Source organism: Mustela erminea, chromosome 9, assembly GCF_009829155.1.
Source record: "Mustela erminea isolate mMusErm1 chromosome 9, mMusErm1.Pri, whole genome shotgun sequence".
Lineage (NCBI taxonomy): Eukaryota > Metazoa > Chordata > Mammalia > Carnivora > Mustelidae > Mustela > Mustela erminea.
In genome coordinates this window covers 97,832,617-97,847,127 of record NC_045622.1, presented here as the reverse complement: position 1 = coordinate 97,847,127, position 14,511 = coordinate 97,832,617, and the positions used below count along the sequence as shown (strand labels likewise).

Below are 14,511 nucleotides of genomic sequence, written 5' to 3'. Positions count from 1 at the left end.
CTTTTTAGGAACAGAGAAGCATCACCCAAAAGAAATCTCAAAGTTTTTCTTGTCTCCCATTGGTCAAAATGTTGTCACATGCCTGCCCTTAAATTGATCACTGAAAAGAGGAGGACATTACCATAATTGTTTTAGACTAATCCAGGGTCACAACTGTGGTCTGGGGATGGACCACACTTTCCTCTGAACACCTAAAGAAATGGAGTTTCCTTAGAAATAAAGAAGCTGGGAAATAGCCAACTGTGGGTGACAGTGTCGGCCACACCTAATGTGCCTCCACTGACCGCTCTCCATACATCTCTAATCAATCTCTCTCTCTCCCCTTGCCCCACACTTCCTTCTTAGCTCTGTCCTCTGGCATTTCAACATACCAAGTTTCTCCCATCCTAAAAAATATTCACACATATGCTGATGTTCCACGTAGTGACTAATTTCATTCTTGTAACAACTCTATGAAATAATGTTATCTCTATTTTGCAGAAAAGGAAACTGACACATGTGGAAGGTAAATAACATAGCCAAGCTCCCAAAGTTAGACAGGATTCAACAAATACTAGCCAACAGTATCACAATAGTAGAAAATACAAAAACTTCTCTCAATTCATTTCAGAAAAGTATTTTCTAAGTAAGTTCTGTATAACACATTCATCAGATGAACGTTTACACAATTTTTCAGTATTCTTCCCAATAATGTCAATTTATATAGGTCTCTTTTTCAGACTCTAGCAAGTGAAATGGCATACATAGAGTCTTGCAAATAGAAGAACTATAAATACATCATCGCTTTGATGTATTACTTCTCTGGGAACCTACCACACCCCATACATGTAGAGGATGTCCCTGCTCCTCAGTCTGAACATCTACTTGGTCTTCCTTCCACTCTGCAGGAAATTTTCAGAGAGAAAATTTCCAAGATAATGTTTAGGCAGATCTCTCAGATTGGAGCCAAAGGTAGGAAAGGAAGATAAATGTCCTCCTTTCTCTGTGGCTCTCCTCATGGTCACTGAGGCATCTGGGATCTGTTTGAGGAATGTGTCCTGCCTGTCACTGCTGGGAGAACCAGAGACTCTACATAATCCCCCAGAGTCTCTATCAGCACCCCCATGCCGATCATTCCCAGTGCATGAGACACATCACAGAACCAGTGTCTACCTGGTACCACAGCATAATTGTTAGAGCTCGGGCTTAGAATTAGATCCTTGTATTTAAATCTAAGCTCTACCAATGGTTAGCTGCTCGGATCTTGACCAACAATGCTCACAGTGAACATTGACCTCTTTACACATAAAACAGAATTAGCAGTACTGTCTTCTTGGGATTATATAAGAATTATATAAAATACCATACTTAGCAGAGTGACATTAATTTATTACTTGTCAGTCCTCATTGTGTCCCTTTTTCCTTTATTTCTACAACTTTTTCAGGGACTCCCAACTTCACTGTCAGATTTCTTTAGTGGTGACATATCAAATTTTCATAGAAAGATTTTAAAATTATAATGTCCTATGAATCAGTATTTGCTACTTTAAATAGATCTTCTTTACTTTCTGTATGTGTACAGAGTCTAGCAACCAAAAGACTAATGGAGATGTATATATATATATTACTAGTTGAAACAATTCTTGCCAGAAATCCAAACAAACTGGTCACACCATGAGCTTTGATATATTTACGGAAAATAACAGACAGCAGTGAATCTCTGCTCTTTATCTTATAGAACCCTACTACAGTCCTCTGATAGGTACCATTATCAACCCCTTTTTACAAATGTGGGAATTCAGGTATAAAAAGGCTAAGGAACTTGTCCAGTGTCACACAGTTAGCAAATAGATGAGCCAGCAAAATTTTTCTCTTCAGCATGATTCAGATGTCTATTATTAAGAGCACCTTCTCTAGCCTACAGGTGTAAACCACTGGGGCTTTAGCATTAGAATAGCATTTTTCACTGGCTTAGAGGTTATACTGTGTCATCTTCCTCAACCCCTCCCCTCCCCGAGAGCTCTGTGAGATAGGTATTATTAAGGCTATTTTATAGACTCTGACTGGCTCATGCACCCATGCCCCAGTGAACAGAACATTCTGTGCCTTTCATCCCAGGCCCTAGGACCACTTCCTAAACACAATCATAGAGGGGCTGCTAACCCAGCCCAGCTGGCTCTCCCCAATCCCTTTGGTCACAGATGGCATGACCCCCAGAGAGAAATGATAAATTGACCTGGCCGCCATCTTGGTTGAAGATGCTAATATTAATCCTCTGGGAGCTCAGAGATTGGAGCCTCCCTAACACCTAATACCCATTTTAAAACTTCCCTAATGGGGTGCCTGGGTAGCTCAGTGGGTTAAGCCTCTGCCTTTGGCCCAGGTCATGATCTCAGGGTCCTGGTATCATGCCCCGCATTGGGCTCTCTGCTCAGCAGGGAGCCTGCTTCCCCCTCTCTCTCTGCCTGCTACTCTATTGTGATCTCTCTCTCTGTCAAATAAATAAATAAATAAAATCTTTTAAAAAATAAAAAAAAAATAAAACTTAAAACCATCCATGAAAATATTAATACAGATGGACCCAGGAAGACCACATAAAAATAACCAGCCACACGTCACAGAAGCTGTTTGGTTCTGAGTTTCCAACATGGCTGGATTCAGACTCCCAAGGACCAAAGAAAATAACTCTGGGCTGAGCACAGGCTTACTAAGAAAAAGACTTGTAAGAGCTAACTGCAGTTAACTTGCCTGCTACTTCAGGGACCTTGCATTTGTTGCTGATTGTGTGCTGCTCGCAATCCCTAATGTTTGTGCTTTAATAAAGTATGCTATTTTCATAGCTTTATATCAGTGTGGATCTCAGCTCAAGTAGTCTTTACAATATAATTCATCTTGTCACCAAAACAAACAAACAAACAAACAAACAAATGGCAAATGTGAAGTACGGTGGGTTGGAGAGAGATGTCTCCCTAGTTGTTTAGGCTTTCCCCTCAATTTCTTATGAAGTCCAACTCTTTAGAAGCTAAGTGAAGAATAAGGGTCTGGGAGCACCTGGGTAGCTCAGTGGGTTCAGCCTCTGTCTTCAGCTCAGGTCATGATCCCATTGTACTGGGATTGAGCCCCTCATCAGGCTCCCTGCTCAGCAGAGAGTCTGCCTCTCCATCTCTCTCTGCCTGCCTCTCTGTCTACTTCTGCCTAATTGTGATTTCTCTCTCTGTCAAATAAATAATTTTTTTTAATCTTTAAAAAAAGAAAAGAAAAGAATAAGTATCTCACCTGGGATACTCATGCATGGCACTCACAGGAAGGTGTGACCCTAGAATCCAAAAGTAAACCCAGCTGATAAACTCAATTATTTAGGAATTCTCTCTCAGCAATAATTTTCAAGGAATTAAGTGAGCAAAAGAAATAAACCTAAGATAAAAATGGTTGAACTTGCAGAGCAGTTGCTGGGAATGCGTAATGACAGCATCCTCCATTCCAAGTGTGTTCTTAGAGAAGACATCTGTTCTGGAATGAATCTGTTACTTCTTTCTCAAAGGCATCAGACAGGTAGGTACACTGATTTTTTTTATTAGTAGTTTGTTCTCAAGGTAATACTAGGTCCCTAAAGTGAGTTAGATTTAAATATGTGTACCTACTTTCACAGAATTTTATGCATAATGACTATATTTAGTCTATTAGAAAAAGCACAGTCACTCAGGAGATTATGAACCCACACCAGAGATAAGAAAATAATATTACTTTTACTAAATTTTTTCACTGGTTATGAAGGTAATCTACTATAGAAAACTTGGTTCAAAAAAATTTTTTAAAGAATGTAAAAATGCCCTTAACTCGTAACTCAAGTAAACACTATTAATCTCTATAGTGTATTTTTTTATAAATACCTTTCTATGTATACATGTCATTTTGGACATTTTAGATCATAATACATAAACTGTTTTATATTTTGTGGTTTCCACTCAATATTATACTGGAAGAAAAATCTTTCCACACTACAAACTCTTGAAATAACTTTAATGTCCACCTGATATTTCATTACTATAATTCACTTAATTATTCATATTAATGCAAATATTTGGAATATGCTCACTTATTTATTATCATCAAAAAATTATGGAATACAACCTGCACGATTAATTTTTATCCATTTTTTTAATCTGGAATAGATTCCCAAACTGAAGGAATACTAGACATAACCAGTTATAAAGCCCTTATTACATGGAGTCAAACTTCTTTCCAGAAGAATTTATATCAACACACAGTCACCAGCCCTGGATAATGTAACTATCATAAATCTTGGACAACCCGTCAATCAAAAGCATTTCACTATTTAAACATACTTCTTTGATGACTATGCCCTTATTTTCACAATGGTATGAGTAGATCTTTTTTGCAAAAACCATTTGCATAAAAATGGTTACTTATTATACTTGTTTCAAGTATTTTTCCAGTGTGTTGCAGAACTTTATGTAACTGAATCCATTAATTTGTCCTGTTTCTCATACCATTGTATCTGCTTTAGATGCTCTTCTTCAGCCAGAAATTACATATAAACTTTTTCTTATTTCTCTTTTTGAACAAATCTATATCTTATTTGAAGGCATTAATATACTCTATTCCATCTTTTTGTGTGCGTGTGTGTGATGGCATGAATATCCAACCATGTGTAATTGTAGGAAGGGCTGTGCATTTGTAAAACTCGTCATCTGGATGAGTGTGTGAGTGAATATGTTTGTGTGTCAGTCAGAGGATGAAGAGGCAATGTGTTCATTATAACTAGTAATAAGGCACAACTTTAAGTCTGAGTTTATCTGCCTGGAGTTGCCTTCAGTCTGAAAGAAAGCAATTCTGACAGAAATGATTTGCTTGATCAAAATTCACCTGCCACAATTGCAATCCCTGTGCAATTCATAGACAAATCAATTATCCAGATACCAAAGTGGATTTACGAACAAATGAACAATGTGACAGAATTCATCCTGCCTTGCCTGACACAGAACCCAGATGTGCAGAAACTCTAGTGCACTGTTTTATAATCATCTACTTTCTCACTGGGGTAGGCAACATACTCCTTGACATGACAATCAAATCCAGCAGAGCCCTGGGCTCCCCTATGTATTACTTTCTGTCTTTCCTGTTGTTTGTAGACAGCTGCTGCTCTTCTACCATGGCTCCCAAAATGATACTTGACTTGCTCATGGAAAAACAAAACAAAACAAAACAAACAAACAAAAAAAACTGCCTCCTTCAAGTGGGTGCATAACTCAGCTCTTTGCAGCATTTCTTTGGAGGAGTGGAGATCATCCTGCTCACAATGATGGCCTATGACTGCTACCTCACCATCTGCAAGCCCCTACACTATAAGACTGCAAAGAACAGGCACATGTGTGGCCACCTGGTAGCCATGGCCAAGGCTGGGAAATCTCCTCACACTCTGGTTCAAATTCTTTTTAAGGTCTGGTTGCCATTCTGTGGCTCCAGGGTCAATGACCACTTCATCTGTGACCTCTTCCCTCTACTAAAACTCTCTTGCACTGACACTCACATTTTTGGACTTTTTGTTGCTACCAAAAGTGGGCTGATGTGTCTCCTCATTTTTTCTATTCTTGTTACCTCCTATGTCCTCGTCCTTTACTCCCTAAGAACTCACAGTAATAAAGGACTGCATAAGGCCCTTTCTACCTGCATCTCCCCTGTTACCATAGTTATCCTATTCTTTATATCCTGCCTATTCATGTACCTTTGGCCCATGGTCACCTTTCCCATTGACAAAACAGTGGCAGTGTTTTATACCATATTAACACCCATGTTAATAAACTTTTAATCTACCTCAGAAACTCAGGGGTGAAAAATGCCATGAGGAAGCTCTGGAGCCACAGTGTAATCTTGGGTAATAATTCATGTGACCAGAGAATAATCAAAAACTTCATTCATATATTAAAAACAATATGACTCATAGAAAGAATGATGGTCTTGACATCAAACTACGTGAGTTTAGTGAGTTTAAGTATAGTGTGCTCTCCCCTTGCTTTCTTTAATCTTTAATGGTTCCTCTTTCATATCAATAGGAGACTAAATGATGACTCTAGTTTCTTCCAATTAGAAACCTCTATGCATTTACAAGTTGCTGATCAAAGGGACATTGCTAATCAGCATAAAAATGTCACATGTATAGAAAATCTCTGAGTTATATATTTAGTGGAAAAATTCTCTGTAAAGCTTTGGGTTAGATTATATACAAATGGGACAGTTAATATATATAAACAAAAGGCATGATGTCGAAGGATTCTGCTGAAAATTCATAGTTTCACTCCCAACTATGTAGTCAAAGAATGTTTATTGGGTTGAGAAATAAAGATTAACCAGAAATGAATGAGTATTGAATAATGCAAGAGGATTCATCCCAAAATTAAAGCTGCCTTGCTGCACAATTCTATGGGCACCATTTATACTGAAATCTGGGCTCTTCCTAGAACAAATTATTTTCTCTTCCTGAAGCCAAAAAGAAATATAAATTTCTTCTTGATATAGCAATGACACAATTGCACATTTCCTACGCAGAAGAAAACTGTAGAATATTTTTATCAAAGACATACTCTAAACAACTTCACCTCTGAACTAGCTGTTATTATAGGGATTTCTGCCTTAGGTGATAGGAAAAAAAGGAACGGGGTACAGATGGCCCTTCTTTTCACTACATCTGCATCTTGCGGGTAAATACCCAGGAGTGCAATGGCAGGGGCATAGGGAAGTTCTATTTTTAATTTCTTGAGGAATCTACACACTGTTCTCCAAAGAGGCTGCACCAACTTGCATTCCCACCAACAGTGGAAGAGGGTTCCCCTTTCTCCACATCCTCTCCAACACATGTTGTTTCCTGTCTTGTTAATTTTGGCCATTCTAACTGGTGCAAGGTGATATCTCAATGTGGTTTTAATTTGAATCTCCCTGATGGCTAGTGATGATGAACATTTTTTCATGTGTCTGATAGCCATTTTATGTCTTCATTGGAGAAGTGTCTGTTCATATCTTCTGCCCATTTTTTGATATGATTGTCTGCTTTGTGTGTGTTGAGTTTGAGGAGTTCTTTATAGATCCTGGATATCAACCTTCTAGAAAAATTTGGGATACAACTTCTAATACATCAAAATATACCCTAAATCTAGCACAGGGCTTTGTTCTAGTCTCCAACCTGAGAAAACTCTCCACTTTCTTTTCCTTTCTTTTACTAAACAACATATCTTATCAACTCCTTTTTTAGAGTTTTTTTAAATTTTCATCTTTATAGTCATATTCCACCTTTTCATCGTGTTTACCCTTATTTTTGTCTGTGAGTATATATGTATGTATATGTTTTCCTTTGTTTAAAATTTTGTAAGGTAATTTCTTCTAAGAGACCAAAATACACCCAAAATCAAGTGGGTGGCTCTGCTCTATTCACCGTCTAATATATATATTTCTTTTAGTTCTTAAAAAAAAAATTTTAGAACTTCTTTTTACCCCCTTTCTTCTCCCCCAAATTTTGGGTCTTTTCTGCTTTGGTTAACCCACTTTTATGGGGTTGTTGCCTCCCTTTTAGTATTTTATTCTCTCATTCATATATTCTTAAATGGATAAAATGACAAGGCAGAAAAACTCACCACAAAAAAAAAATAAAATAAAGAACAAGAGGAAGTACTGAAGGCTAGGGACCTAATCAATACAGACATTGGTAATGTGTCAGATCTAGAGTTCAGAATGACAATTTTCAAGGAGCTAGCTGGCCCTAAAAAAGGCAGATATTAGAGGTATATATAGAGGTATTATAGTACCACTATATATAGAGAGAGGTATATAGAGAGGTATATATAGAGATGTTAAAAAAGGAAGATATTAGAGAAACATTACCTGGAGAAATAAAATCCCTTTCTGAAGAAATAAAAGCCCTTTCTGGAGAAATAAAATAAGGCTGAAATCAAAAAAGTTATTAATGAGGTGCAATAAAAAATGGAGACTCTTACTGCTAGGATAAAAGAGGCAGAACAGAGAATTAGTGATATAAAAGACCAAATAATGTAGAATAAAGAAGTTGAGCAAAAGAGAGACAAACAACTACTGGACTACAAGGGGAGAATTCGAAAGATAAGTGATACCGTATATGAAACAATAATAGATTATTGGGATTCCAGAAGAAGAAGAAGAAAAAGAAAGAGAGAGGGGGGGAAGAAGGTATATTGGAGTAAATTATTGTCGAGAATTTCCCTAATATGGCAAAGGGAACAAGCATCAAAATCCAGGAGGCGCAGAGAACCCCCTTCAAAATCAGTAAGAATAGGTCCACACCCCATCATCTAATAGTAAAACTTACAAATCTTAGTGACAAAGAGAAAATCCTGAAAGCAGCATGGGACAAAAAGTCTGTAACATACAATGGTAAAAATATTAGATTGGCAGCAGACTTATCCACAGGGACCTGGCAGGTCATAAAGAAATGGCATGATATATTCAGAGCACTAAATGAGAAAAAACATGCAGCCAAGAATACTTTATGCAGCTAGGTTATCATTGAAAATAGAAGGAGAGATAAAAAGCTTCCAGGACAAACAAAAACTGAAAGAATTTGTAAACACCAAACCAGACCTAAAGGAAATACTGAAAGGGGTCCTCTAAGCAAAGAGAGAGCCTAAAAGTAAAGTAGTAGATCAGAAAGGAGACAGTGTGTGTGTGTGTGTGTGTATATATATATATATATATATATATATATATATACATATATATATATATATTTTTATTATTATTATATACAGAAACAGTCACCATACAGTCAATACAATGGCACTAAATGCATATCTCTCAATAGTTACCCTGAGTGTAAATGGGCTAAATGCCCCTCTTCAAAAGACTCAGGGTATCAGAATAGATTAAAAAAAAAAAAAAGACCCATCACTATGCTGTCTGCAAGAAATTCATTTTAGACCCAAAGACACCTCCAGATTTAAAGAGAGGGGGTGGAAAATAATTTGCCATGCTAATGGACATCAAAAGAAAGCTGGGGTGGCAATCCTTATATCATATAAATTTTAAGCCAAAGATTTTAAGCCAAAGACTATAATAAGAGATGAGGAAGGACATTATATAATACTCAAAGTTTCTGTCCAACAAGAAGATCTTACAATTTTAAATATCTATGCCCCTAACATAGGAGCAGCCAATTATATAAACCAATTAATAACACAATCAAAGAAACACAGCAACAATAATACAATAATAGTAGGGGATTTTAACACTCCCCTCACTGAAATGGGCAAATCATCCAAGCAAAAGATCAATAAGGAAATAAAGGCCTTAAATAACACACTGGGCCACATGGACATCACAGATATATACAGAACATGCTATTCCAAAGCAACAGAATACACATTCTTCTCTAGTGCACATGGAACATTCTTCAGAATAGATCACATCCTGGGTCACAAATTAGGTCTCAAGTGGTACCAAAATACTGGGATCATTCCCTGCATATTCTCATGCCACAATGCTCTAAAGCTAGAATTCAATCACAAGAGAAAATTTGGAAAGAACCCAAATACATGGAGGCTAAAGAGCATCCTACTGAAGAATTAATGGGTCAACCAGAAAATTAAAGAAGAATTTAGAAAATTCATGGAAACAAATGATAATGAAAATACAACTGTTCAAAATCTGTGGGACACAGCAAAGGCAGTCCTGAGAAGAAAGTACATAGGGATACAAGCCTTTCTCAAGAAACAAAAAATGTCTCAAGTACACAACCTAACCCTACACTTAAAGGAGCTGGATAAAGAACAGAAAGGAAAGCCTAAATCCAGCAGAAGAGAAACAATAAAGATCAGAGCAGAAATCAATGAAATAGAAACCAAAAGAACAGAAGAACAAATCAATGAAACTAGGAGCTGGTTCTGTGAAGGAATTAATAAGATTGATACACCCCTGGCCAGACTTATCAAAAAGAAAAGAGAAAGAACCCAAATTAATATAATCATGAATGAAAGGGGAGAGATCATAATGAACAACAAAGAAATAGAAAGAATTATAAGAACATATTATGAGCAACTATACACCCACAAATTTGACAATCTGGAAGAAATGGGTGCATTTCTAGAGATATATAAACTCCCAAAACTGAACAAGGAAGAAATAGAAAACCTGAGTAGACCCACAACCAATAAGGAGATTGAAGCAGTAATCAAAAATCTACCAAGAAACAAGAGCCAGGGCAGACTGCTTCCCAGAAAAATTCTACCAAGCATTTAAAGAAGAATTAATACCTATTCTCCTGAAACTGTTCCAAAAAATAGAAATGGAAGGAAAACTTCCAAACTCATTTTATGATGCCAACATTACCTTGATCCCAAAACCAAAGACCCCATCAAAAAAAAAGAATTACGGATCAATATCCTTGATGAACACAGATGTGAAAATTATCACCAAAATACTAGCCAGTAGGATCCAACAGTACGTTAAAAGGATTATTCACCACAACCAAGTGGGATTTAATCCTGGGCTACAAGGTTAGCTCAATATCCACAAATCAATCAATGCAATACAATACATAAATAAAGGAAAGAATAAGACACATATGATACTCTCAATAGATGCTGAAAAAGCACTTGACAAACTACAGCATCTTTTCTTGATAAAACTCTTCAAAATGTAGGGATAGAGGGCACATACCTCAATATCATCAAAGCCATCTATGAAAAACCCACAGCTAATTTCATTCTCAATGGAGAAAAACTGAGAGCTTTTCCGCTGAGGTCAGGAACATGACAGGGATGACCATTATCACCACTGCTATTCAATATATTACTAGAAGTCCTAGTCTTAGCAATCAGACAACAAAAAGAAATTAAAGGCATCCAAATCAGCAAAGAAGGAGTCAAACTATCAGTCTTTGCAGATGATGTGATACTTTATGTTGGAAAACCCAAAAGACTCCACCCCAAATCTGCTAGAACTTGTACAGGAATTCAGTAGTGTCAGGATATAAAATCATTGCACAGAAATCAATTGCAGTTCTATATACCAACAGCAAGACAGAAGAAAGAGAAATTAAGGAGTCAATCCCATTTACAATTGCACCCAAAACCGTAAGATACCTAGGAATAAACCTAACCAAAGAGGCAAAGAATCCGTACTGAGAAAACTATAGAGTATCCACCAAATTAATTGAGGAAGATGCAAAGATATGGAAAAATGTTCTATGCTCATAGATTGGACGAACAAATATTGTGAAAATGTTGATGCTACCTAAAGCAATCTACACATTTAATGCAATCCCTATCAAAATCCCATCCATTTTTTTTTCAAAGAATTGGAACAAATAATCCTAAAATTTACACAGAACCAGAAAAGACCTCAAATAGCCAGAGGAATGTTGAAAAAGAAAGCCAAAGTTGGCGACATCACAATTCCAGACTTCAAGATCTATTACAAAGCAGTTATCATCAAGAGAGTGTGGTAGTTATGCTCCACAAATAAGTGAAACCATATGATAATTGACTCTCTGCTTATTTCACTCAGCATAATCTCTTCCAGTCTTGTCCATGTTGCTACAAAAGTTGGGTATTCGTCCTTTCTGATGGAGGCATAATACTCCATAGTGTATGTGGACCACATCTTCCTTATCCATTCGTCCATTGAAGGGCATCTTGGTTCTTTCCACAGTTTGGCGACCGTGGCCATTGCTGCTATAACCATTGGGGTACAGATGGCCCTTCTTTTCATGACATCTGTATCTTTGGGGTAAATACCCAGGAGTGCAATGGCAGGGGCATAGGGAAGTTCTATTTTTAATTTCTTGAGGAATCTACACACTGTTCTCCAAAGAGGCTGCACCAACTTGCATTCCCACCAACAGTGGAAGAGGGTTCCCCTTTCTCCACATCCTCTCTAACACATGTTGTTTCCTGTCTTGCTAATTTTAGCCATTCTAACTGGTGTAAGGTGATATCTCAATGTAGTTTTAATTTGAATCTCCCTGATGTCTAGTGATGATGAACATTTTTTCATGTGTCTGATAGCCATTTGTTTGTCTTTATTGGAGAAGTGTCTGTTCATATCTTCTGCCCATTTTTTGATATGATTGTCTGCTTTGTGTGTGTTGAGTTTGAGGAGTTCATTATAGATCCTGGATATCAACCTTTTGTCGGTACTGTCACTTGCAAATATCTTCTCTCATTCCGTGGGTTGCCTCTTTGTTTTCTTGACTGTTTCCTTTGCTGTGCAGAAGCTTATTTGTGGAGCATAACAGAAAACATGGAGGACATGGGGAGTTAGAGAGAAGGGGGTTGGGGTAAATTGGAAGGGGAGGTGAATCATGAGAGACTATGGATTCTGAAATACAATCTGAGGGTTTTGAAGTGGCGGGGTGGTGGGAGGTTGGGATACCAGGTGGTGGGTATTATAGAGAACACGGATTGCATGGAGCACTGGGTGTGATGAAAAAATAATGATACTGTTATGCTGAAAATAAATAAATGAAAAAAAAAGAAACTATCAACCACAAAGTAAAAAAAAAGTGTGGTAGTGGCACAAAAACAGACACATAGATCAATGGTACAGAATAGAGGACCCAGAAATGGACCCTAAACTCTATGGTCAACTAATCTTTGACAAAGCAAGAAAGAATATCCAATGGAAAAAAGACAGTCTCTTCAACAAATGATGTTGGGAAAATTGAACAGCCACATGCAGAAAAATGAACCTGGATCATTTCCTTACACCACACACAAAAATAGACTACAAATGGATGAAGGAACACTATCTGAGAAAGGAATCTATCAAAATCCTTGAGGAGAACACAGGTAGTAACCTCTTTGACCTCAACCAAAGGAAAACTTCTTCCTAAAAACATTGCCAAAGGCAAGGGAAGCAAGGCCAAAAATGAACTATTGGGACTTCATCAAGATCAAAAGCTTTTGCACAGCAAAGAAATCAGTCAAAAAAACCAAAAGACACTGATAGAATGAGAGAAGATATTTGCAAGTGACATATCAGATAAAGGGCTAGTATTCAAAATATATAAAGAACTTATCAAAATCAACACCCAAAGAACAAGCAATCCAATCAAGAAATGGGCAGAAGACATGAACAGACATTTCTGCAAAGCATATGAAAAGCACATGTGCAGCACATGAAAAAGTGCTCCACATCACTCAGCACCAGGGAAATACAAATCAAAACCACAGTGAGATTCCACCTCACACCAGTCAGAATGGATAAAACTAACAAGTCAGGAAATGACAGATGCTGACGAGGATGCAGAGAAAGGGGAACCCTCCTATGCTGTTGGTGGGAATGCAAGCTGGTGCAACCACTCTGGAAAACAGCATGGAGGTTCCTCAAAAAGTTGAAAATAGAGCTATGTTATGACACAGGAATTGTGCTACTGGGTATTTACCCTAAAGATACAAATGCAGTGATCCAAAGGGGCATGTGCACCCGAATGTTTATAGCAGCAATGTCCACAATAGCCAAACTATGGAAAGAACCTAGATGTTCATCAACAGATGAATGTATCAAGAAGAGGTGATATATATATACAATGGAATACTATGTAGCCATCAAAAGAAATGAAATCTTGCCATTTTATGACATGGATGGAACTAGAGGGTATTATGCTGAGCAAAATAAGTCAGTCAGAGAAAGATAGTTATCTCCCTGATATGAAGAATTTGAGAGGCAACATGGGGGGTTTGGGGGGTAGGGAAGGAAAAAATGAAATAAGATGGGATTAGGAGGGAGACAAACCATAAGAGACTGTTAATCTCACAAAACAAATTGAGGGTTGCTGGGGAGGAGGTTAGGGAGAGAAGGGTGAGGTTATGGACATTGGGGAGGGTATGTGCTATGGTGAGTGCTGTGAAATGTGTAAACCTGTGATTCACAGGCCTGTACCCCTGGGGCTAATTGTCGGGGTCACGCCCCCAAGATGGCGCCAGTCGCGCCCCTAAGATGGCGCTGGAGCAGTACGGACAACCTAAAAAACATCCGCCCTGGCCACACGTGACCTCATGCTCGACACATGAGCACCGTATGCCACCACTGCCTAAGAGCCCCAGATACCTCCTGTTCACTTGAACACCTCTGTGATTGGCTGTTATGCCCTATATAAGGCAAGGGAACTTCCCCGCAAGGGGAGGAGAAAGATCGACCAGGGAATAAACAAGAGCTTGTGCATCTACCTGTGTATGTGTTGCATCATCTCTGGGGGGGAAGGGAGAGTGTGACATTTGGTGCCAAAACCCGGGAACTGTGAGTATATTTAAAAATAGCAAAGATACAGGGAAGGTAGAAATTCTGATACTGGTTGAGATATATTCTGATTTACATATAATATTGAGGTATATTTAACTTTTTAATTTTATGTGCATTGATCTCACATTGAACAGTTTTGTCAGAGTGAAATACAATGTTTCCATTTTGTTTACTTGATTTTTAGAAGTGGTAGTTCTAACAGGAAGATTTCATGGAATAGAAGTTGTGCAGCCTTTTAAATTTAGTGTT

General features: G+C 37.8%; 1 pseudogene; it reads left to right on the top strand.

Moving 5' to 3' along the window:
- The first annotated feature begins 4,940 nt into the window (after positions 1–4,940).
- LOC116599868 lies at positions 4,941–14,014 on the top strand (annotated as a pseudogene).
- The last annotated feature ends 497 nt before the right edge of the window (positions 14,015–14,511 follow it).